The sequence below is a fragment of the Miscanthus floridulus genome, chromosome 19, assembly GCF_019320115.1.
Source record: "Miscanthus floridulus cultivar M001 chromosome 19, ASM1932011v1, whole genome shotgun sequence".
Classification (NCBI taxonomy): Eukaryota; Viridiplantae; Streptophyta; class Magnoliopsida; order Poales; family Poaceae; genus Miscanthus; species Miscanthus floridulus.
The window spans coordinates 29,981,516-30,004,202 of record NC_089598.1 but is presented as its reverse complement, the minus strand read 5'-3'; the positions used below and the strand labels follow the sequence as shown (position 1 = coordinate 30,004,202).

Here is a 22,687-nt window from a genome sequence, read left to right as displayed (position 1 = left end):
CCGTCCCTACAAATACCCGTGAGCCACCCCTACAAAATCTATCCGTAGTAGCGACATGTCATTTTTCTTAATGCTACTCCTGCTACTAAATATATCTGTTCGCTTAAACTTATCCGTGGTAGCATATTGTTTTTCTAAATCAGCGAACTTTTTAAGCTGCCTCGCCGGCCGGAACACGCCACTGTCGTCACGATTTCGATCGCATTGGCCCCGTTCGCTGGTCTGAATTTTGGCTGAAACTGGCTGAAAAACACTGTTACGGCTGAATTGTTGTGAGAGAAAAACACTGTTCCAGCTGAAAAAACAAGCCGAACAAGCCAAATTTACTAGCTAGAAGAAAAATCAAGAAAGAGACAATCATATAATCATTTCGTTTTCCTCCGTATAAACGCGTGGAAATCTAGGGCCACGCGGTCACGAGGAAACGACGTATAAGCTAGCGCATGTGGTTCAATCCGGCGAGGCGTCCATCATCATATATCACCCATTCATGCGCTCCAATCCAGTCCAGCGAAGTGGACATGGACAGAATAAGGGAAAAGTCTACTTAAATCCCCCATATTTCATACTTGGTCTACTTCACCCCTCAACTATGAAACCGTATGTTTTATCCTCTGAACTTTCTAAAACCGTCTATTTTACCCCTGGGCGGTTTTCAGCGGCGGCTTTGCTACAGTAACAGCGGGCCTGCTACAGTAACGGTGGTTTTGCTATCGTGCAGGTGGTTTTGAATTTTTTTTATTTATTTTCGGTGAATTTTTGAAAAATCATAGTAAATCATAAAAAAATCATAAAATGAAAAATCTAATTTTATTGGACTCCACATGAGTAGATCTACACAGTGAATATATAATACGGTATGCTTTAGTACAAATTTTTTTTAGCTTTAGATTAATTGGAAAATCCAATTTTGTCTGTAATTAATTAAAATTTATCTATAACTAAGTTATACATAGTCCAATGAGTACGAAATTTTTACTATAGTTCAAGCATACAATAATTAGAGTACCATAAAAATTTTACCACAATTGGACCATAGAAGCTACAGCTATGAATTATTCCAATTAATTACAGATAAAATTAGATTTTCTAATTAATCTAAGGCTACAGTAAAAATTTTGTACTAAAGCATACCGTATTATATATTCACTATGTAGATCTACTCATGTGGAGTCCAATAAAATTAGATTTTTTATTTTATGATTTTTCTATGATTTACTATGATTTTTAAAAAATTCACCGAAAATAAATAAAAAAAGAAAATTCAAAAACATGGCACTGTAGCAAACCCCGTTACTGTAGCAGACCTGTTGTTACTGTGGCAACCGCCGCTGAAAAACCGCCCAGGGGTAAAACAGACGGTTTCATAGTTGGGGGTGAAGTAGACCAAATATGAAAGGAGGGGGGTTAAGTAGACTTTTTTCGACAGAATAAGTTGGTGCCACCAACTGCGCGCACGCATGCATTTATATATTGCAAATGTGCACTTACAACTTGTGGTTCACGACCGGGCCAAAACGACTCCGCCGTGGCTTTTTTTTCTCGAACGTGCCATTGGCACGATATTTATTAAGTAGAAGAATTTTATAAATTAAAGTTAGGACGATAATTTAGGATTACCGAACCAAACATCGACAGAGCTCACATAGTTGTGATTAAAAAAAACTACATAGCGACCGTAAAGAGGATCAAGCATAAAGACAAACACAGCAGGCCCTAAACTCAGCGGCTAAAGAGCGTCGTGCTCGAAGCAATTGAGGTTCAGCTCCATGGCCACCGAATCGAAATCTAGAGCGAAGAACACCTAAAGGGTCTCCTGTTTGGAGGGCGACAATGGCGCAGCGAAGAATGCCTTAATACTGTCCAAAGCCGCAGGCTCCGGACTCTGCGCCATGTTTGCGATCCCTAGCTTTTGCTTCAGCACATTTTGTGCCTGGACAATCGGGTTGGAGGCCTTGGTCTTAGCAGCAAGCCTCCCACTCCGACGCAGCGACATCATCGTTGAAGGTGTCCTGGACCTTCTCAGCTCTGGCTTGCGGATCAACAGGGTCTCGAGCGGGATGCATAGCCGCGCCTCTAATTGTGCCAACAGTGACACATCAGTCGATGGAGGTTGGGCGTTGTGGCCTTCGTCGTCAGTCGATGACCTGCAGCTAGGCCTCAAGAGCTCAAGCTCCATAGCCTCTAAATCCGGCACAGGCGTCCGTGATCGCTTCCTACCCTAGGAGGAGTGATGCGGGGCCAAGTCAGGCGATCCACAAAGCTGCGTCAGAAGGAGCGACCCTCTAGGTCCGGCTAGGGGCCCCGCACTCAAAGGCTTCTCCATGACGACCAACCCCTCGGAGCGCATGGGATCCCATCGCTCCTAGGCAGCACGGCCTGCATCTCGGAAGCGATAGGGTCGGAGAAATCGTCACAGGAAACCCGGGACAGGGAAGAGTGCACGGCAGCCTCGTCTGCAGCAGGAATCTCGGATGGAGCATGGGACATTAACGAATCAGCGGGCAATCCAGAGGTGGCCTTGACGGTGACCTTGCCGAAGCGAAGCGAGCCAGTCCACGACCATTCTCTGCCACCTAGCGCACATACACCTATCAACGGCGAGGAGGAGTGGCATGTGGAGGCGGCAGCGACATCGTTGGACCTTGGCTGCTTACAATCATGCGCCATGTGGCAAAAACCGCGGCAGCGCAGGCAGTGGCGGAGAAGCCGGCAGGTGGCCACCCGGTGAGTCCGAGATACCTCGAAAATCGGCGGGGATGATCCGGGGTCTGACCCCCACGTGGGAGCCTTGCCGAGGCCTGGCCTCACCGTCTTCCCAGCATAGCTGTTGGTTGCCCACGGGATGATTTGGAGAACGAGGCAGGATCCTCCGCCACCCATCAGCATCAAGGGCATATACCCTGCTCCGCAGGCCGAGCTGTAGTTGAACGGGGATCCGCTGAGCCTCGGTGGGCGGGGCCGCGCCGCCCCTGCGTGACGCGTCGTAGTCACCCGTAGCGGTCGCGGCAGCCCTTCGCTGGCGGCGTCGGTAATGGCGTCGACGCTGCCTGCGACGCCGTGGCACCAGGATGGCAGCCGCAGCTGCAGGGGGTGGGGGCTCGCCGCGGAGGGAGCAATGCCCGAGCGAGTCATGCACGCGGCCCGCAGCGATGGGGAAGGAGAGAGCTCGAGGTCAGAGTCGCTGGAGAGAGAGCCATCCTCCCAACGCATGCGCTTGGGCCGGGCGGCGGAGAGGTGGCTAGAGAAGAACGGGGCGGCGGCGGGGGAGAGAAGAGTCCCTGACAACGCCGACGGGGGCTGCCGGTGCCAGAGTAGCGTCCGGCAGGCTGGGCTGGGGAGGGGTAGGACGGAGTGGAGAGCCAGGAGAGGGAGCCATCCCGGACTCATCCTGCCCACAAGGGAGTAGATCAGGCCTAGGGAAGTGCAGATCTGGGCTTGGATGTGGGAGTTGTGGGCTAGGATGGCAGATCGGCGGGGGAGGGTGAGCGCGCCGCCGTCGCCACCGAAGGGGAGGGGGAGTGGGTCGGGGGGCTCGCAGGGGTCCATCTGCTCTAAAACATTCAGTTGCCGACTCCGTCACGGCTTGAAATTAACGACGGTCTATGACCACGCCCGAACACTCTTTCCTCCATCTAAGCAAAATGCTGAGGTGGATCTTTATAGTATCTCCAAGAGTGTCTTTCTATAAAACTCTCTAAAAAATCAGTAGAATCGAATGGGCTCTCAGATTGAAAACGTCCAGTTGAGCTCACTCTGGAACATCACTCGGCCGACCGGATTCCCAACCGCTCACTCGGCAAGTTTCATTCACTTGATATGCTGGATATTATGGAAACACAGGAACGATGTGGTCTTCAACAATATGGCGCCCTCATACAATACAATCGTCTCCTGGGAGCATGCAAAGACGACGTGAGCCTATGGAAGTTTCGCTTGCCTGTTGCTGATCGGGGTGTAGCTCCCACGTACTGGTGTAATATAGTTTCCTTATGAATTAAGCCCTAAAAAAACAGTGCTACCCCCCAATGTACTCAGTGATATGTAATGCAATCAAGTAGGTGGGGAGTGCTTCTCCCCTCCGATTTTCCTAAAAAAACTCTCTAAACTATTATTTGAGAGTCATTTAAATAAAAAACGTTTTGTATCTTTTCACTTTCTAATAACTTTTATATTTTTATATCTTTTCACTCTCAATAATTTGTATATATATTTCTCTTCTCGTTCTTTTAATTTCTTATTATTACGGTCTGCCCACATATCCTGTCAATTCGGGGATTAAACAAAGCCAACCAGTCAATGCCCTGTTCACTTGGCTTATAAGACGTATTTTTTCAGCCAACGAACAGTATTTTTCTCTTACAACAAATCAGCCAATAATACTTTCAGCCATGACTTATCAGCCAAGCGTACGACGCACAGGTCAGTAGTCAAGGAGGCATGGCAAGGCAGCAACCACCAACGAGTAGTGTTTACATCAGGGACGATACGAGTAGTGTTTACAGTACCAATGCAATGCTAGCTGGCTTGGGCATGCGAGCTAGAGGGCCAGAGGGGCAACTTCCTCTCAACGTGTGTGGGCTGTGGACTGTGGACTCACAGTCACAGCGCATGCGCACGTGTATTTGGATGGACGCATGACAGTTTACGTCGTCAGTCGAAGAAAACTGCTACTACAAAATTTCGTAGAAGATGAAGGCGTTTTACTTTGCTCCAAAAGACCGTTTGACCATATGATATGATGAAGGCAACCATCGACTTATTATTGGGAGTCCATTCCGTTCCGGGCCTAGTTTCAGGATTAGTCGGGTCCTGTTTGGTTAGTGTGGAATGAGACCAGGAATTATTTCTGCTAATCAATGTTATACAAATTAGACAATCGTTCTGATTGAAAATCGTTCCATGTGTCCATTCCAAGGTAACGGAATATGCAAAATTAGTTTCATCAAACTTATACAAAATTAGCTAACCATTTTAATTTTAATTGGAGAGGTTTGTGGAGAACCGAACAGAACCCTTAAGGTTAATAACGATGATCCAAACCTCGGCCGCAAATTAGAAACCAAAACGCATCTCGATTTCGATCATCCTACTCGCGACTGATGTGGTATTGGAGTGCATAGCTAGTCTCGGCGTCCTTGTCTCTGTTAGTTTCCTTGTCTGCACGGTTCTACCAGATTGATAGCTCCAAGACGCGGTGTCAGGCAAGAATCGCCGAGGGAGACTGGGAGCGGGAGACACATCACATCGGTGTGCCGGCCGCGGCCGGCTAGCATGGACGTCATCTTGACTCGCTAGTGGTAGTGGAGTACTAGTAGTCTGTAGTAGTCACGACGACTGAACGAGAACTGCGATGGGGACACGCACGAAATTTTGGCAGCGGGTTTGGTCAGGGGCCGGCCAGGGCCCAACAACCGAGCCGTCTCTTCTGTCCAGCCCAAACTCAGCAACTGCTCGGGCCGGTCCATGCATGAAAACAGGTACTAGTGCTTCAGTTGGTACGTGTTCATGCATGGATACCGTGGAGCAGGCAACCATAACTGAAAGTATTGTTTATAAAAGAAAAACACTATTTCTTCATCGAAATAATACGGCTCGTAAGAATATTTCAGCTAGCTACTAGTTGCACGGCTTTGCGTCTCCTACCCCAAGGCCGAGGTTGAAAAGCTCTGTGCGCCTGCGGCCGTTCACGAGTACTAGTGCACCCTCCATTATAAAGGCATTTATACTTTTTTTTCTACATATATAATAGAAATAATATATTTAGGAAAAAACTAAAATATCTTAGGATGGAGGGAGTACGTACTAAACAATAGAGTGAACAAGACGAAGACTATACGCAAGTGTTGGTACTAGATCCGTACTTTCCTACTACTGTCCTACAGTCGGTTCGCTTAGTCGTAAACGATCGTAAATTTTCAGTCAGAACAGTATTTTTTTCTCACACCAAACCAGCCAGCAGTAATAATCCACGATCATATACGATCGTATTAGCACCAGCCGAACAGGCTGCTGACACTAATACAGAGACGGGCTTTACTCCCGGTGGGGAACCCCCTCTAGTCCCGGTTCCCCACCCGGGAGTAAGCATCCGGGACTAAAGGGGGTCCTTTAGTCCCGGGTCACGAACCGGGACTACACCAACCGGGACTAAAGGTCCTCCCAGCTTTAAAAAAAATAATACCTCCCACCGCTGCGTCCCGTGAGATTCGAACCCAAGACCTCATGCATTGCCTCGCGCGTAGCTTACCACCCTCCAACCGGGACTAAAGGGTCCTTTAGTCCGGGTTGGTGTTACCAACCGGGACTAAAGGGTCTACCTTTAGTCCCGGTTGGTGTTACCAACCGGGACTAAAGGTTGAGGACTTTTAGTCCCGGTTGGTGGCTCCAACCGGGAGTAAAGGTCCACCTTTAGTCCCGGTTGGTGTCTCCAACCGGGACTAAAGGTCCCCTGCCACTGTGCCGAGCGCAGTAGCCGTTGGGCAGGGACCTTTAGTCCCGGTTGGAGGCACCAACCGGGACTAAAGGTCTCTCTAGTCCCGGGCGTAAAAAATGCCGGGACTAGAGCCCATTTTAGCATCGGATGAAAGGTCTGTTCTCTACTAGTGTGAATTCCGAGAGAATATGATGAATGAAATGAAATAGACACATCCTCATGTGCCTGTTCGTTAGAAAAAAAATCGAGAATCCGGTAAAAAATGACGTGCGTGATGCGTGGAAAAAAAGAATGCTACCTCTAGTTAATATTAATATTAATATTAATATTAATACTATTAGTAGTAAGTTTCTGTGCAACTAGCAGGAAGGGTCAGGCAGTACGTATAGCTAGTCAAGCTCAGGCTCACAAGTAAGATACCACACGTCTGTCTGTGTCTGCTCTCCGGCGAATGAAATCACACCGGCCTGGTCCTGGTTTCAAATAAAACCGTGGTCGGATCCCTGTTTTCTCAGTGTTTATTAATCATAATAGTGTTGTTTCGTCACTAAACAAAGCGATCGAGGACAGTCAAGTCTTGTTAGCTAGTGATCGTTTACAGCTGTTAGCGCGTGTTTAGTTTCCACCCCAAATTCCAAAAAAGTGCTACAGTTGCCATCACATCGAATCTTGTGATACATACATGAAGCATTAAATGTAGACGAAAAAAAAACTAATTACACAGTTTGGTTGAAAATTACGAGACGAACGTTCTGAGCCTAATTAGTCCATGATTGAACACTATTTACCAAATAAAAACAAAAATACTACAATAGCCAAATTTCTAACTTTCACCCAACTAAATACGCGCTTGGGCGTGCGGTCGTCGTCTCCAGCGTGTGTGGAGCGCTAGGACGAAGCGGACACACGTGTCGACCGCTGGCGAATGATGGATCCGAAGAACGGATTGAGGGACGGTGACTGCTGCAGGTGACTGGAACAAGACGAGGACGTTACTCTTCCCATCTGCTCGTAAAGGAGATTAGAAGAAAACGAGAGCTGCATGCGGATTCGCAACTTTGCAAGCGCGTCTCGTCTTGAGCTAATAAGCCTATCTAGCCCGTGCTCCACACGGTAACCACGACAGGAATCTTATCTCTGATCTCTGAATGCAATAACGCGGCTAGCTAACAACGCCTTGTTCAGACCGGTGATGTCGACTTCGTGTATAACACTGTTCGCTTGCTCGTTATCTGGCTTATAAGTCATGTCTTATCAGCCGACGAACAATGTTTTTATCTCACACCAAACCAGCCAACAGTACTTTTAGTCATGGCTTATATGCCAAACCAGCTCAAACGAACAGAGCGATAGAACCAAGCCCCTGCCACCAATATATAGCTATATAGTTTCCCTTGAAAATAATTTTTTTTGACATTATTATTACATACATTTATAATGCATGCTGACTGTATGTGTATATAATGCATACTATATATGTAGGATCAGAAATATACTAGCTATAGTGGTGTAGAATAATCGCGTCCTCCTATTGGTTCAACGAAAAATATATAATGTGTCCACGTATTAAGAATTATTACCGCGTTAATCGTCGTGGAAGCGAAACAAGCAGGAAACGCCGAGACAGAGCTGGGGAAGCAGTCGAGAAACAACCGTCGGACGATCGACGCGTTTTCGTCTTTGGACCGATGCATTGGTGAAACCTAATTAACCCCTCCCTCGGTCCGCCCTTGCTGTGAGAATAGTGTCCGACGATGGGCGTCCGTGTACGTCCAATGCAAAGCGGGTTATGCGGTATGCCTTCAATTTGGTGGCTCACAATGCAAGAGATTCGCGTCGTTCGGTATCGGCAACGATGCTCGCTGATATGGAAGAAGAGCATGCATGTGTGCGATTGGTCCTTAACATCGAAAGCTGGATCTGTAGTAGGTAGGTAGCTTGAAGAACAACAAGCTGACAACCGCAAGAGCTAGCTAGCTGCTGAACGCACAACCGTCCGTAACAAGCAAAGAACAAAAAGCAGTAGCCGCTTGTAGCAGCATCTATCGCACCCGGGCCCGGCCCCGTTACATGGATGCATGCATGCAGATGCATGAACCAACGATACTTACTGTACATACTCTGCATGCCATGCGCCTGGCTCTACCTGAACCCAACCACACTCGCGCGATCGATCGGGCCAGTTGGGTTAACCACACCGTGGTCCGTCCAGCCGCGTCGGTCGGTGGGCTATAAAAGCACCGACCACGGGCAGACAGCACAGCTTCTCCCTCCTCCGATCCTCTCTGCAACTGCAAGCATAGAGGGCAAGCAAAAGTAGCGAGCCGGCCATTGTAGCTGCCACAGCTCTCTGCGCCTCCACACCTCTGCGCCGCCGGCAGAGACCTGCAGCTACCCACACCCACTTACACGGCCGGTCGGCCGGCCACACGTACAACTGCCACTGCTGATACTGTCGTACGTCGTCGTGCCCACAGCAGCTGCCGGCCCTTCATCTTGCTTATTGCACCTCACCTCAGCCCCGGCGGAGACGATCGATCCCCTCCTGCCGCTGCCGCGCGCGGCTGGCCGCAACCTGCTCCCTAGAATATACTATTCGGATTCGATCGTGCGCACCGCTCAGTTTTCATCCCACTAGGCACTAGCTGCCGATGGCTCCCGCCGCCGCCGCACGGGAGCGGAAGAAGAAGAGGTTCGTGCAGAAGCGCGGGCAGGTGTTGAAGAGGGTGCTGGGGAGCCTCTTCTCCTGGCTGCCGCGCTGCAGGTGCAGGCTGCAGCTGTTCCGCAAGAACCGCGCCCCTCGCGGCCGCCGCGGCAACCGCGTCCCGGCCAACGGAGGCCACGTCGAGCCGGAGCCCGACGTCGCAAACAACGCCCCGCCCGCAACCACGCACACCCAGACCCAGCAGTAGTAGGTCAGTATATACTCACTCCTATGTTAATTATATATTTCCCGGTTCTTCTCTTTCGTGAATTTCCGTGCGCTGCTTAGCTCCCGATCGGTCGGTCGGTTTTCCCCAGGTTTTCTCTCGGTCATCACGCGTTAAGTTTCGCTTATCTTGATGCGCGACCAGTTCTTTCTCAGGGTGACTTCTCTGGGTCCTCGTCATCAAGAAATTACTCGGCCACGACGACGACGACGACGGAGGCAGTCGACGTGTCAACTTAGCTGTGGGATCGGAACCGGAGAGCACATGAGACGGCGGGCCGGGCGGTTGGTGAACATATCCGGCTTGCTGCTGCCTGCTGCGATAGATGCCTCTCCTGTGTACAAGTCAACTACTTATTATTGTTTCGTTTTTTTTATGGGTTATTGCTTGATTATAGGTCCGTACGTGTCATCTGTCATGTATAGTAGGCTGGTCGTGGACTTACGTCGTCGTCGTCGTCGTTGTTGTACGCGTCGTGTGTGGATTTGTCGTCGTTGATGGACGCAGCATGTTCCTGTGTTCCGTCACGATCTAATTGGTATTTAAGCTGTCAGGTGTAATATTCAGTCAGTACGGTGAACTGATTGACACAAGAATAAAAAAGATGGCCAAATGAAATATGTACTTTCACCCAATCCAATGTGAAAGTGTCTCACTGATGATGAGTGGAATGAACTAAAGGGGAAGAAAATGAGCCATCCAATTAAAACGGCCAAACAATTAAATATCCGAATCTCTCTCTCTTTTCTTGAGAAAAAAAGGTTCCGAAACTTTCAGCAAACAGACTGAAATGACTTGATTCATTTTTTTACAGGAAAAAATGACTCCTTTCTTGCTCTCTTGTCCGATTCAGAACAGAAAAAGGCCAGATGCCTAGGACCCGCGGCTACCTCTTCTGTTTGCTGAGCCCAAACATTCGCACTAATAGAAAGCTGAAATTCCCCGATGGTGCGATTATCGTCAGAAAAATTGAAAAAACCATCAAGAAAATCTAAATCTAATTTTCCTGACGGTACACCACCACCAGGGAATAACCGTCTGGGCTAGCTCGACAGGGAAATTAAAAAATGTCTGACGGTGAACCGTCCGGGAAATTCATTTTATTTTGCCTTACGGTGAAGAACCGACATGACAATTACAAAACCATTAGGGAAAATATATTTTCTCTGTCGGTTAAAACCGCCAAAAAAATGTAGACAACCGACAGGGTATATGGACACTTACCCTATCGGTCGTCAAACCGTAAAAAATATGTTTTTTCTGTCGGTGTTTGTTTTTCCCTGTTGACTTCTAACCATCAGGGAAACATATTTTTCCTGTCGGTGATAATTTCCCTGACGACAGGGGACCATCATAAGAATTTTTCCCCTATCTGTGTTAAACCGCCAGGAAAACTATCACCCACAGAAAAATGACATAATAGCTGTTTTCATATAGTTTAAAACAAATATATTTAATATAATATACACAAAATCATGGAGATATACCCACATAAATACAATACGCCATCATATATATAGATAGATAGATTAGTCTAGCATAAATCCATTACATACATAGATGTCTTGTTTACATCAACATAGGTAAATACATAACATGTCCAAATATTTAGCACCCATCTACCCAAAATAACTTCTCCAAACATTTGGCATCAACATAGCAGTCTGCCACACCACCAGTACTAGCTAAAGATTAGTACTAGCTCAACATCCACACCACTAAGTACTAGGTGAAGGTTAGTACCAACCTAAGTGTATGCAGAGGCAAACACATCAAAAGATGAAACAAGCAACATGCTACACAACCATTCAGTCTTCAGTAAGACCAGCACCAGCACCTGCACATGTGGCTTCATTATGATAGTTCCCGGTTTCCAATGCAACTCTACTTCCACCATGGAGTCCCTCATTTGTTGCAGCATCATCGTTAGTGAAAGCATCTAGGCCCCCTAGTTGGGTTTCGGTGATTAATGACAATACATGATTACTATAACTAACGTATGTTTTGTAGAGACAATTAAGTTAGGTCATGGTAATGGAGATCGATTGGGCTATCATGGTGGTCATGCCCCTACGATGGAAATCATTTCAGTTTTCAAAGGATGAACGACAAAGGTCAAGGATGGACTAGTTCTAAGTGTCGATTGGAGTTGAAAAAACACTTAGAGTAGTTTAGGACTTTGTTTTTCCTTTGGCCGTACTATTAAGGGGGGTATGGACGGGTAGATTGACCTAGGTGAGTCTAGTGGGTTAGGTGTGGTGCACACTTGATGAATCTAGCACTAGGTAGCTCCAAAATAGCCCTTAGATCTAATGGAGCAAACTTCATTCACGTATGATTGAGAGTTGGAAGTGAATGGGTCAAATACTGACCGAACGCTGGCTCCGGTGTGACCGAACGCTGGCTCAGGGTCTGGCCAGTTCATTTGACCAAGGTGTTTTTGTCTTGTGCGACTGGACGCTGAGAGGTCAAGTGATCGGACGCTGAGGGCCAGCATCTGGTCGACTCCAGTAAGGTTCCAAAGAGGGAAAATCACGACCGGACGCTGGCCAGCGTCCGGTCACACTGTAAACACTGAAGTTCAGGGTGAACTGACCGGCGCGTCCGGTCAATATGACCGGAGCGTCCGGTCACCCCGCAGAGACACTTAACGGTTCGTTTTTCAGCCCATGTTATAAATACTTCCTCCATTCGTGTGTGGGGGACTTTTGCTTATTCCAACAGATGAGAAACATCTTTGAGAGTGCCAAGAAGAGCAAGGTCCTAGTGAGGTGATTTAGATTTGAGAATCCCAAAGAGAGCCCTCATTAGTGAGATCAAGAGTAGCAAAGTGTGCATCCACCCTTCTCATTAGGCTTGTCATGGTCAAGTGAGAGTCCATGCTTGTTACTCTTGGTGATCGCCATCATCTAGATGGCTTGGTGGTGATTGGGAGCTTGGTGATCATTCAGAGAGCTTGTGGATGACCCAACTCAAGTTATGAGGGGTTGTGGGTGATTCACTACGATGGAGTGTCGGAGAATCAACCCGTAGAGAGCACTTGATCCTTGCGCAGATCAAGGGGGAGCTACATCCTTGCGCGGATGCTCCAACGAGGACTAGTGGGGAGTGGCGACTCTCCGATACCTTGTCAAAACATCGCCGTGTTCCTCCTTCTCTCTTTAATTTGAGCATTTACTTTGAGCAATTCAATTCTTGTCATTTACATTCCTAGAATTGCCATGCTAGAGTAGGATTGGAACTTAGGGTGCTAAACTTTTATGCGTTAGATCAATAGAAACACTTTCTAGGCACGAGGGGTTAATTGGGCTAACCGTCGAGTTTAATTATTGCAAAGAAATTTAGAATTAGCCCAATTCACCCCCCTTTTGGGCATCTTGATCCTTTCAATTGGTATCAGAGCCTCATGCTCACGTATTTAGGCTTAACCGCCTAGAGAAAGATGTCTCACGGGGATGGACCTCCTCCTATCTTTGAGGGAGATGATTTTCTATATTGGAAAATTCGCATGGAGGCGTACTTAGAAGCTCTAGATGTTGGAATACTTAGAGCCGCCTCACAAGGCTTCCCAAAACCTCAAGATGATACTAACCTACAAGGCGATGAGTTGAATTATGAAAAATGGAATGCAAAGGCTAGAAACACCATATTTAGAGGCCTTTATAAAGATGTGTTCAACCGGGTGAGGAACCACAAAGACGCTCATGCACTATGGTCGGACGTTTGTGCGCTCCATGAGGGAACAAAGAGTGAGCGTGAGGAACGCTATCATCTTGTTATGAAAAAGCTTAACTCTTTTGAAATGCTTCCTAAAGAATGTGCTAATGAAATGTATTCACGTTTGAATGTTCTTGTAGAGGAAGTCAATGGGCTTGGACTAACTCAAATGCAACCTTCCGATGTTGTAAGAAAGATCTTGAGTGTCCTCCCCATTGATAAATATGGGCATATTGTGACCGTGCTTCATCAAGGTGATCTTTCCACCGCTACACCGACATAAATCTTGGGAAAGATCAATGCTCATGAGATGTACATGCACATCACACCTCAAGATGGCTCATCCTCTAACAAGAAGAAAGAAAAGGACTTAGCATTCAAAGCTAGTCAAGAGAAGGGCAAAGCAAGGCTTGAGTATGAGAGCTCAAGTGATGATGAAGTTGATGATGCAAGCCTTGCTCTCATGGTGAGAAAAACCGCCAAGATGCTAAAGAAGCTCAACAAGAGTGGCATCAAGTTTGATGGCAAGAAGAAGAAATTCTTCACTAGCTCTAGAAGAAAGCCAATCTCCGAGATGGATTGCTACAATTATGGAGAACTTGGTTATCTAGCACACCAATGCACAAAGCCCAAGAAAGACAAGTTCAAGAACAAGAACAAGGGCAAAAAAGATGACTCAAGTGATGAAGATGAGAAGAAGAAAGACAAGCCATACAAGAAGAGAGATGGCAAGAAGAAGGACTTCCACAAGAAGAAGAAGAGTGGAAAGACATACATCATCGGTGATTGGTTCACGGACATTGATTCATCTAGTGGCTCATCCGATAATGATAGTGACAACGAGAAGGTGGTCGCCATTGTTATTGACTCTTCATCATCTTCACCGCCACCATCGCCATCATCCTCTACACACCTATGCCTTATGGCCAAGGGTGAACGCAAGGTATCAAATGATGATGAGAGTAGTGGTGATGAACATGCTAGTAATGATGATAGCGATAGTGATGATGATGAATATGAATCACCTTCTTATGATGATCTTATTAAATTGCTAAATAAATACTCCAAGATCATTATAAAGACTAGAGCTAAGAATGACAAGCTAGAAGCTAAAAATGATTCACTTTTAGCAAAATGTGATATGGCGGAAAATGCTAGTATTGAGCTTAGAGAAGCAAATGATGCTATATCATCCAAACTCAAGGAGCTCAAATCTTCTAAGAAAGAGCTTAGAGAAAAAATGATAAACTTGAGAGGATACACAATGAGCTCATCACTAGCCATAACAAGTTAAAAGAAGAATATACAACTCTTAAGATTAATCATGATAACCTTGTTATTGCTCAAGAATATTTATCCAATGAGCCACATGATGCTACTAATAATGTTGTTAAGATTGATATAGCTACATCATGTGATGATTTGATCATTGAGAGCATTGAGCAAAGTTCTAGTAGCAAGGGCAAGCAAGTGGTTGAGGCTGATGATTATGATGAGTTTGTCAAGCTCAAGAATGACAATGAAAAGCTCAAGAAAGATCTTGAAGAACTCAAAACCACCAAGTCTATAGTGCTAGAAACTCTTGTTCATGATGATGGGTTGATGCTTGAGAATGAGAAGCTCAAAGAAGAAAACAAGAGGCTCAAGGAAGAGAAAAACAATGATGCTCTTAAGGAAGAAAACAAGAAGCTCAAATTGGAGAAAGAGCATCTCAAGATTGGATTGAGCAAGTTCACTAGAGGCAAGTATCTTCAAAGTGAGCTACTAATGAACACCATCATGAAGATGGATAGAAGTGGCATTGGGTATATGGCAAACAAAGAGAAGAAGGCTCAAGCTCAACAACAACAAAAGCCAAAGCCAAAGAAGTGTTTTGAGTGTGGACAAGAAGGCCACTTTGCTCATGAGTGCCAAACTCCACCACCACAACCCTTGCCCAAGCATGCTAGACCTTTTGCCTTCAATGCTCACTACATGCTTAGAAATGATTCTAGTGGAAAGATGAAAGTCATGTTCTTAGGACCTCCCAACAAGAATAGGCCTAAGAAAATTTGGGTTGCTAAGTCACTTGTTGAGAAGGTGAAGGGCCCTCAACAAGTTTGGGTTCCTAAAGCTTGATCTCTTGTGTGTAGGTGAACTACAAGACCGGTGGAAGTCATTGGGTTATTGATAGTGGTTGCACACAACATATGACCGGTGATCCTCGTATGTTCACCTCACTAGATGAAGAAGTAGATGGACAAGAAAGAATCACATTTGGAGATAAGTCAAAGGGTAAGGTTAAAGGATTAGGCAAAGTGGCAATATCAAATGATCATATATGTTGCTTCATTGAGCTTCAACTTGCTATCCGTTGGACAATTATGTGATCTTGGCTTCCAATGCTTGTTCACCGAGAAGGAAGTTATTGTATCCAAGAAGGATGGTGATCAAGTGATATTCAAAGGATTTAGATACAACAACCTATATCTAGTGGATTTCACCTCCAAAGATGCAAATTTAAAGACTTGCCTATTCACCAAAACAACACTTAGGTGGCTATGGCATAGAAGACTTGCTCATGTTGGGATGAGCTCACTCAAGAAGCTAATGAAGAATGACTTGGTGAGAGGGTTGAAGGATGTGAAGTTTAAAAAGGACAAGCTTTGTAGTGCATGTCAAGCCGGCAAGCAAGTTGCAAATACTCATCCAACCAAAGCTTTCATGTCAACCACAAGAGTGCTAGAACTTCTTCACATGGACCTATTTGGGCCAACAACATATAAGAGTTTGGGAGGAAATCTTTATTGTCTTATGATTGTTGATGACTATTCAAGATACATATGGGTATTCTTCCTTCGTGACAAATCCGAAGTTGCATCTTGCTTCAAGAAGTTTGCCAAGAGAGCACAAAATAAATTTGAAGTGAAGCTCAAGAAGATAAGAAGTGACAATGGGAAGGAATTTGACAACACAAACATTGAAGCCTATTATGATGAAGTTGGGATCAAGCATGAGGTCTTCGCAACATATACTCCTCAACAAAATGGTGTAGTTGAGAGAAAGAACCAGACATTGATCACTCTTGCAAGAACAATGCTAGATGAGTTCAACACCCCAAAGCTCTATGGGCGGAAGCTATCAACACCGCATGTTATGCATCCAACCACCTATTCCTTCAAAAGTTCCTTGGCAAGACACCTTATGAGTTGCTCAATAGGAAGAAGCCAGCTGTCTCTTTCTTTAGGGTGTTTGGTTGCAAATGCTACATTTACCAGAAGCGGCAACACCTAGGGAAGTTTCAAAGATATTGTGATATTGGTTTTCTTGTTGGTTACTCATCAAAGTCCAAATCATATAGAGTATTTAATCATACCACCGGCTTGGTTGAAGAAACATATGATGTGGAATTTGATGAATCTAACGGCTCCCAAGGAGCACATGAGAATCTTGATGATGTAGGTGATGAACCATTGAGGGAGGCTATGAAGAATATTCCGGTTGGAGACATCAAGCCTAAAGATGATGAAGATAATGTACAAGTGATTGATCCACCTTTTTCATCAAGTGTGCCACAAGATGATGATAAAGATGGGAGAATAGAAAATGAAGACACCTATGTCTTCCATGATCAAATGGTGGTACAAGTACAAGATGTTGATGCTCCATAACCTCCTCCTCAAGTGGTCAATAGAAGAAATACACCTCTACTACAAGATCATCCATAAGATCTCATCATAGGGAGTCCATCAAAGGGTGTAATGCCTCGCTCACAAAAACTTGTTTCATTTATTGCTCATCACTCTTTTGTCTCTTGCTATAAGCCTACCAAGGTAGAAGAAGCTCTTCAAGATCCCAATTGGATAAATGCCATGCATGAAGAGTTGAACAACTTCACTCGTAATGAAGTTTGGACTCTTGAAGAGCGGCCAAAAGGTGCAAGAGTCATTGGAACAAAGTGGATGTTCCACAACAAGCAAGATGATCAAGGCGTAGTTGTGAGGAACAAGGCGAGACTAGTTGCAAAGGGGTTCTCTCAAGTTGAAGGTTTGGATTTTGGGGAGACCTTTGCACTGGCTGCAAGACTAGAAGCCATTCGTATCCTCCTTGCATATGCATCACATCATGAAATGAAACTATATCAAATGGATGTGACAAGTGCATTTTTAATTGGCTTTATTAATGAACTAGTCTATATTGATCAACCTCCTGGGTTTGAAGACCCTAGATATCCTAATCATGTTTATAGGTTGTCCAAGGCATTATATGGGCTTAAGCAAGCCCCAAGAGCTTGGTATGAGCGCCTTCGGGACTTCCTCATTGAGAAGGGCTTCACCATCGGGAAGGTCGACACCACACTATTCACTAAGAAGCTTAATAGGCATATCTTCATTTGTCAAGTGTATGTTGATGATATCATCTTTGGATCATCAAATGAAGATTCTTGCAAAGAGTTTGGTGAATTGATGTCAAAGGAGTTCGAGATGTCAATGATTGGAGAGCTTCCATTCTTTCTTGGTTTTCAAATCAAACAAATGAGAGAAGGGATTTTCATCTCTCAAGAGAAATATACAAATGATCTTCTCAAGAGATTCAAGATGGATGAATGTAAGACAATCAAGACACCAATGCCAACTAATGGATATCTCAACCTAGATGAGGGAGGTAACACGGTTGATCAAACTCTCTACCGCTCTATGATTGGTAGCTTGTTATATTTAACCGCATCTAGGCCCGACTTCATGTTTAGTGCGTGTATGTGTGCAAGATGTCAAGCTAATCCTAAGGAAACTCATTTAATTGCCGTAAAAAGAATCCTTAGGTATCTTAAGCACACACCAAGAATTGGCCTTTGGTGTCCCAAAGGAACTATATTTGAGTTAGTTGGTTATTCCGATTCGGATTATGCCAGTTGCAAAGTTGATAGAAAAAGCACATCCAGAGGGTGCCATTTGCTTGGTAAATCACTTGTGTCTTGATCCTCCAAGAAGCAAAATAGTGTGGCTTTGTCCACCTCCGAAGCAGAATATATTGCCGCGGGTGCTTGTTGTGCACAAATACTTTACATGAAACAAACTTTGCTAGACTATGGTGTAGTTCTAGATAAAGTACCTCTTTTGTACGATAATGAAAGTGCAGTAAAACTTGCAAATAATCTGGTTCAACACTCTCGCACCAAGCACATAGATATCCGCCATCACTTTCTTAGAAATCATGTTGCTAAAAATGATATATCATTAGAAGGTGTAAGGACTGAGGATCAATTGGTGGATATCTTCACTAAACTGCTAGATGAGGCGACTTTTGTCGATTGAGGAATAAGCTCAATGTTCTTGATTTTAGTAACTTCACTAAAAAATGAGCTTGTGTTGTCCCTTGCATTGCATTGTAATATACAACATGTTTAAATTTTGGTAATGCATATAGGACTTGTCTAACATGGTTAAGATAACTGCCGTAAAGCGTGTGAACAAGCTTAACCTTAGATCAAACTTGACAATCAACTAGATTTATCTTCAAGTATTGTATTGCATATGCATAAATGTTGTTTTATCGTTTATCTTCAATTGCCCTCTTATTGCCTATTTTCATAAAAAAATAATAGCCTAAGGCAAAATATTTTTGAAAAACATGAGGGTTTGAGAGAGGTCACTCACATTAGTCCCAATTAGTGTTTATTTGGATCTTATTAGAGTTAGGACTTGATTGGGAACAGGCAGCACGAAGGACTTTGAAGATTCGCTGGAAAAGGAGTGACCGGACGCTGCACCGGACTCTGATGTCCAGCGTTCGGTCAGTTCACAGGTGGTGAACTGCTGCTGCGAAGGAGTGACCGGATGCTGAAATAGTGTTCTCCCAGCATCCGGTCAGAAGGCGACGCAACTTCGGTCGATCGAAGATGAAGGAGACAGCTTGCACCGGACTCTGGCTACGTTCGGTTAGTAGGGATCAGACACGTCCGATCATGATTCTAGGGGTTTTGGACCTTACTAGAATCGATCAGACGCTGGGTGGCAGCGTTCGGTCGCTGCCACCGGAGCGTCCGGTCAGTAGAAAACATGCGGAATTCAATCTCTTTTCTCTGTTTCCTTTCCCGTCGTGTTGGGGGGCCACCATAAATTGCCGCGCCGGTGTTTTTGACCTAGCCACATACGCCGACATCGCCATAGAGCCTCCATTGCGCCCTAGCCACCGAGCTCGCCTCCGCCGCCTCTATCCCACGCCGCCGGCAGTCGTACCCCATGCCGCCTCGCTCCTGCGCCGCCGGTAGCTGCACCTCGCATCGCCGCTCCCTGCGCCTCCACGCCGCGCCCCACCGCCTATCGCGCCTCCGCACGTTGCCGCCACCGCCACCGCGCGCCGATGCCACCGAGCTGCCAAGCTCCGCTGCCGAGCTCTTGCGGCCGAGCCGCCCCGCTTCACGCCAGCGTCGGCGCGAGCCCGTGCTGCTCCACCATGCCTCCTTGCGTCTGTGCGCTCCTGCTCATCAGCCGTTATGCCACCGTGCCCTAACTCCTGAGCCACCGCCATGCCCTAGCTTCATCGTCGTCGGTGCCCTAGCCACCGCTCTCATCGCTGATTCATCGCAGTGCGTCACCGGAACCCTAACCCTAGCCAATTCGGTGGTCCCCCATGTGTCGCTTCTCATCTTTTCGAATCGTCGGTTCATCAGGTAGCAAGCCCTCAATTCAATTTGGTACCTAATTGCTTGCTTTCTTAGGGTTTCGTATCTCTAGATGAATAATTAAGATTATCTGTATATCCTCTATTCTATCATGCAGTCAGTCGGTGCCGTTAAGGTCCTATTTGCAGTTGTCAGTCAACTCGGGGCCAAGCTCATGAGTACGGATCGAGGCCAAGCCTCGGAAGTGATAGTTGACAGTTGTTTCTTGTTAGCGGCAGTTGTTCTTTTTAGATCCAACCGATGGTTCGCATCAAGAATGTTGGAGGTGGTCTCGGTGATGAGGATCCGAGACACCCACCTCGCTTGCCTACAGATCCAAAAGGCAAGGCAACGAAGAAACTTGCAACAAAGAAGCGGAAGTATCTAGATACAGACACAGCTAGAGCAGCCGCAGTTGTAGAGGCCGCAGAGTGTGCCGAGAGAGGAGGTGCTCACAGAGGTGTTGTTGTTGCAGATCAACTCTCTCCATCTATGAGGGTTGCACTAGAGCAGGTTGAGCGCCGTCATGGTGGTCCAGCTAGAACTATCATGGTTGTAGAATGGCGAGTTGTCTTGGATGAGAGTCCACCTCAAGGGGAGTCACAGCAGGAGCCACAGGCAGCAGAGCAGACTTAGGAGGGACAACAGGCCGAGGAGACAGAGTAGGCACCTTAGCCACAGCTTCGCCGCTCTGGTTGTACCCATGCTCCAGTCACACTGAGGGTAGATACACAGCGGAGGGGTTCTCATCCACTGCCCAGACCAGAGGGTCTGCCTCTAGTGACTCATCTAGATCTAAGGGCCACCACGGCCAAGCAGGTGCAGCAGCTCAGATTCATGGACTTTGAGCAATGGTTCCTGTCGAGGAGGGATGACAGAGCTTCTGAGGGCTTCTACACACCACTATAGGAGGACTTCTACAATGCATATCTTAACAGTGGAGCTATTTTCATATCTCGGAGGGTGTGCAACATAGAGTCTATTGTTGCAGTAGCTGGAGAGCACATTCGCCCCTACCTTTCTTACCTGCCCAGGCTATCAGATTTACTTGGATGGATAGGCTTATATGTTCCATCTTGGGTCCATCAGTTCTATGCTTCTCTCTAGATTGACCCGCAGCATAGATTCATACACTTTGCATTTAGTGGCAGAGACTACAGGCTGACAAGTACTAGGGTCAGAGAGATACTCATGCTTCAAGAGTAGTCCATCCAGCTACATGAGGTGTGCTATGGACAAACAGCGCCCCCAGGCATCCTCATGGTGGGATGGTGCCCCCTACAGATCTAGTCCGCCACTGCTCCATAGAGCCATTCGGCGAGGGATCTAGCAGGACACCCAGTGATCTTACTCCCACTGCTAGAGTGCTTGATGCCATTATGAGGAGGACACTGCTTCTGAGGATGGGGTATCGTGAGGGCTTAACTCACATACAGTTGTGGCTACTGAACTGTTTGATGCAGTAGACAGTGTTTGATATTTGGGATCTCCTTCTATCAGAGATGGAGGATACTATTGCTGAGGGGTTTAGAGGTCACCGATAGTTGCCCTATGCCCACTGGATCATGTTTCTTATTCACAGGACAGTTATAGTGAGTCCACTTGAGATGCTAGTTGAGTACAGTGGTGCTACGACAGAGTTCCCTACATATAATCTGACTCAGATGATCCACCACAGTACACCGACTGCACCTAGCCAGCTGTGCCGTCGTCCAGAGGTGCCAGAGACTATAGCCTAGCAGGATGCTACTATCAGGGGCATAGCAGCTATAGAGGAGGAGCAGTTGGATGCTTAGCAGGAGGGGATGGTTGCGAGCAACCCTAGTGATAGCTCAGATGCGGACTACTACGAGATACCTCAGATGCCTCCTCGATGACTTGACCATGAGGCCAGTAGCTCTAGTTCAGCTCCACCTACACCGCAGATAGACCCCGCTCTACTTGCCATACTCAAGCAGATGAGGTAGGATCAGGTTCGCTAGGCTCAGGAGACCATCACCATATTTGCATAGTTCCAGACTCGACAGGATGAGTTTCAGCAGTAGCAGGCCATACAGCAGTAGCAACAGGCCATGCATCAGCAGTAGCTCCTCATGCAGCAGTAGCTCCTTGGATTTATGTAGCATGTAGTGATAGTTATTGGGGTTCCACCACCACAGTCCTCACCCCAGCTTGGTCAGCCTGCCACTACTTCTATGACTCCAGCATTACAGCCTAGTGGGCTTCAGAGTTAGAGATAGCCACCAACATAGTTTGCTTCACCTACAGAGTAGGTGTCCTAGTGGTTTGCTTCACCTATGTTAGCCCCACAGTTCACACCTCTCCAGACAGGTTTCACACCGGCTCAGACTTCCTCGCTGCTAGTGCCAGAGACTATAGTGTCCAGGAGCCTTGGTGCATCTTTTAGTGAGTTGATAGGGCAACCTACTCCACCATATTTGCATGTCCCAGGTCCTTCTATAGTTGCACCTATTACCGGGACTACAAAGATGCTCCCTTCATTAGTGGCATCATCAGAGCCGGCTGTTCCAGTCATACCTTCATAGTCTACAGTAGCTCCAGTTGTTGATCCGACCCAGATTGTTTCAGCGTCGCTTCCAGCTATAGAGGGTCAGACATCTCAGAGTTCTGGTTCAGATGATGATGGCACTCAGTTCCAGCTTGCTCCTCGTACCTCAGCGCCTGACTCGTCCGTTGCAGCCCCACCGATCGACCCTTAGGTTTTGATGTTTGACGCCAAAGGGGGAGAGGGATCGAGTATGCTAGACTTAGGGGGAGCGACTTAGGGGGAGCTTAGTTTACTTAGACTATCTATTACATTTGGAGTTTTATGTGTGATACACTATTATGCATTTGTGTGTTTACTTTTATGCATCAAACTATATTTATGTGATAGTGATATCTACGTGATCATGATATATGACATGTGTGCTTTCTACTTTGAATTATTTACATGTCATA

General features: G+C 46.3%; 1 long non-coding RNA gene across 1 annotated transcript; it reads left to right on the top strand.

Annotated features, from left to right (window-relative positions):
* Positions 1-8,450: 8,450 nt before the first annotated feature.
* Positions 8,451-10,093, top strand: LOC136529277 (uncharacterized). Its single transcript, XR_010777245.1, has 2 exons — positions 8,451-9,351; positions 9,522-10,093. It is a non-coding gene; the product is annotated as an uncharacterized lncRNA (long non-coding RNA).
* The last annotated feature ends 12,594 nt before the right edge of the window (positions 10,094-22,687 follow it).